This window comes from Monopterus albus, unplaced genomic scaffold, assembly GCF_001952655.1.
Source record: "Monopterus albus unplaced genomic scaffold, M_albus_1.0 scaffold409.1, whole genome shotgun sequence".
Lineage (NCBI taxonomy): Eukaryota > Metazoa > Chordata > Actinopteri > Synbranchiformes > Synbranchidae > Monopterus > Monopterus albus.
Window position 1 is genome coordinate 105,050 of NW_018128289.1, and position 4,427 is coordinate 109,476.

The window sequence follows — 4,427 nt, forward strand, 5'->3', positions numbered from 1 at the left end:
GTATGCATTCCTGGCATTTGCATACAGTAGGTCCAGAGTTTTATTGTACTTTGTGTGGCAATCAACATACTGGGTGAAGTTTGGGAGGGTGGCATGCTTAAAGTCCCCCGAGATGAGGATTAGAGCCTGTGGGTGTTGTGTCTGCAGCTGAGACACAGTGCTTTGCACATGCTCGCATGCAGCAGTAATGTCAGCCGAGGGAGGAATGTAAACAGTCACCACCACTACACGTGAGAATTCCCGCAGAATGTAGTACGGCCATACACTGATTGCTAATAGCTCAATGTCCCTGCTACAGAGTTTTTCCTTAACAGTGATGTGCCCAGGATTACACCATCTGTTATTCACAAACACCGCCTGCCCCCCTCCCTTTCAATAGCTCTTAAATTATTCTTCTCTCTTTTCCAACTCCTTTTGCTGTTTTTCTCTTTCTCCTTGAGATCCAGGTCTGCATCCCACACATCCACCCTGATAACACAGCTTAGACACTAATCATCCACCACCACATTTTCTGCATTCAACTCCATTTCTTCCTTTCCATCCTTCCAGAAGCCTGCTGGCTGTTCTTCCATCGGGCTGGGTGTGATAGGAGAATACAGGTTTACTATCAACTCCTCTATGTACTCCTCTTCCTGCACCAGGATATTCTTTGCCCCCGGTGCATTTTCCTCTAAATCATGCAACACATTCCCATCTTCTTTTGGCCTGTTTATTGTCTCCTTGGACTCCACTTCCTTAAATAGTGGCCATTCCAGTATTTCTTGTAAATACTCTTGTTGTTCTTGTGGGACTTCTAATTGTAAAGAGAGGGCTCCTGAGCTCCTCCTGTAAGGTCATTTTTGATACCGGGTCGTCAAAGGCCAGCACTGCCTGTGTTTCCTGAGCCTTTTTCTGATTCTCTCCGGGGTCCATTTTTACAGCTTCGCCGAGATTCTGATTTAATATTATCATGTCTTTAGTCTTGGCTCATGTAGACAGTGACATGAACATTACAGCAGTTGAAGTTAGCTTTTCAGCTTCATGCACAAAAGGTCAGCTCAACAAGTTAATGAGTTCTTAATTTTAGTATCATGCTCAATACCAAATGTCATGCTTTCCTCCCATCTTACTGGTGCTTCTAAACTCTTTAGAAGCATCAGAAAAAAAGTTGAATTACAATTTCAGTTATAATTAAGATAACCTGTGCACAGATGACTAAAAATTGTGTCTGGACACCTGCTAAATTCTATAAAATTAGAGGTTCTGGTAAAATATTTCTACCATGGAAAACACTAAGACTACGTTCACACTGCAGGTCTTAATGCTCAGATCGGATTTTTTGCCGAAATTCGATTTTTTTGTGCTGTTGTTCACACTGTCATTTAAATGCAACTGCCATCTGTCTCATGTGTGAATGGTATACGGCCCTGAAGTGACCCACATGCACAGAAGAGGACGTGACGTCAGACACAGCGTACTGTGTTTGCGGAAATAAAAATGGATGTGGCTTGTGATAGCATGTGCGTAGCGATGTACCTGACAATTTGCAATCGAAATAAAGACATAATAATAAGAAGAATATCAAGAAGAAGGAGAGCACAAATATTGCTTATGGCCTTTTGTGGAGCAGTGGCTGCTACCTCTGTACAGAGGAATGTGTGGGTGCGGAGTCGGAGCCAGGACTGGTGGGATTCCATGAGGGGCTTCACAGACACAGAATTCATTAATAATTTCCGAGTGAGAAGGGAAACGTTATCACCACCTGAATCACCATTGTCTGCCATTTTTTTAATTACCCCTCGCCTCCTCCAGCGCAGAATTGTGATGTCTGTCGCATTTCAATGACATAAAAATCGCATGAAATGCGACCTGGCCGTTCAGACTGACGTCGCATTGCAAAACATCGGATACGTATCCGATTTAGGACCACATATGAAAGTGGCCTGGGTCGGATTTGAAAAAAATCGGATTTGTGCTGTTCACACTGTCATAAGGAAATCGGATGTGGGTCGCATTTGGGCAAAAAGATCGGATTTGAGTCACTTCAGCCTACAGTGTGAACGTCGTCTAAGAGATTTTCCTTCCTGTTCCAAGCACTTGAATGTCTGTGGACAACTGATTTAATTACTCCATTTGCCATCCTGTTGACTGTTTCCTTGAAAGTCAGTTAAGCTTGTTGTTGCAAAGTATGTTGTCATTAATATTGGTGGAATTCTTGCAATTCCTGGCAATATAGTGGCACTATTCCAGGAGATGGTCATATCAAAGGGAAGAACATGTGGTATTGTATTTTTTTGAGTACTCACTTACCTGAAGTGGTGTGACCAGTGTGTGAATATTGAAGGTCAGCACACAACGCTCGTGACAAATTCACTGAACACTGAGGACAGAGAAGACAGTGTGGGGAGGTGGAATGAGAGCTGGGTTTGCATCAGTGCTGCAGCACCACTTTAATTATGAATTACTAAAATGATGAATTACTAATGTCTCCTGGTGCTTTGCAGCTAATGCATTGATTATAGGCTGGGAAACGGAGGAGGAAACTGAAGAAAGAGATGTCACATTAAAGCACATATTTATAGACCTAATGACTGCTACTATTATTACTATGGATCCTTCCCGCCTCCACCCACTGCCTTTTCAGATCTTTCATTTTTGTAGCAAACAGGCCAACTGTTTTTATTAAGAACAGGCTCAAAAATAAGCTTTTTTTAGTCTTTACTTATACTAGATTGTCGTTTATTTTCCAGAAATTATATAGTCAAATTTGTTGATGGAGATTTTAGCAGCCTGGTACTAAAAATGTCTTAGTGGGAGTAGCACTGTCATTCTGAAATGTAGAAACTCTGGTAACTTGATTGCACCGACGGTTACTTTCATGCTACTTGGACCTGCCAACCAGTTTATTCCCTCTGGATAGTAGTGACAGAGAAACTCTCCACCATCTTGGGCTGTAGAATCCCTCCGTCTCCATCACTTTGCTCACTCAGTAATATCATAGAAATCGACCATCTACCTATTAAATATAAAAGCCCACTCCTCATTTCTCTAGCTATTGCCAAGAAAACAATCCTCCAAAATTGGAAATCAAAAAAATCAATACACATAAAGCACTGGACCAACCTTCTGACAGAATACATCACATTAGAGAAAATGGCATCCACTCATAAGAATACTTTATCTGCTTTTTATGACACATGGAGTCCATTTTTAACACATTTCAATTTGAATCAAATACTTGGGGCCGAGGCCATGCACATTCCCACCAACCTCTAGAAGTGTAACATGCTGATTTTTTAATAGTACTGTTATCATCATTATTAATGGTTTTTTTTTTACTTCCCTCCTTTTCCCTTTCTTGCATTTCATAGACTGCATAAGTTGGAAATACCCACACTTCACACACTACAACCTCGTTAAACACACTATATCCTTTTGTAATGTCATGTAACTGTTGTCTTGTCTCCCATGTTCGGTACTGTTTTGTTAATGTGTTTCTTTGTTTCAATGAAAAAAAAAGAAACTCTGGTAACTTCAGGAGGTCACATTGAGCGGAAGTGATGTGAGTTGTTCATATGAATTTAGGAATATAGTGTAAGATTTGATTCTTATAGGCTCTAGTTACTTTAGGAGCTTTAGTTATTTTTCATAATTTTAGTTTCCTTTAGTTACTTTTCAGATCTTAATTTTTTTTGTTACTTTTCATACCTTTATTTTCCTTGCTTATACATATTAAAACTGTATTGACGACTGCTGTATTCTACTGAGTGAAACTTTGGAACTGTATACCGCAAATTCTGTAGAGACAGGATGTCTGTATCTTCAAGTAACCAGATGTTTTACATTTTCACAAAGACCTGTTGGCCTTTTTTGCACCTTCACCTAGACCTGCTTAGCATATTCCAAGTTCTGCTTTGTCATGGGGTATCCTGCAGAGACTGGGGCCCTACAACTTGAGATGACCACCTGGCCCGTTTAGCATACTCACTAGGTCCTGCAATAGCATCACACACACAGGGGGGCCTGCAGCCCAGACAACTCATTGTTCAGTGTTCATTGATCAAGTGGCTGCCTGAGAATCACACACACACACACACACACCTGGTTTAGATCACATTTCAGCAAGCAGACGCAGGCAGGGATTGACCTGGGGCCTATTTCAAGAAGGCGGTTCAACAAACTCAGAGTTCAAACCTGAACTCTGAGTTGACTTACTCAGAGTTGGAAAACTCGGAGTTTTCGGTTTCAGAACAGCTGAAAAGAGTTGGTTTAATCAACTCTGAGTTGTCTGACTCAGAGTTAGGCGCGTGCCACGCGACTATAAAAAGCCCTGAACAATGGAGTGAAGAAATTACGAGTCACCATGGCAACAGGACCAAGCCAAAATAGGTCTGCGTTTTTCCCGACAGAAATGGATGTGCTACTACAAGCATATAGTGACTACGAGC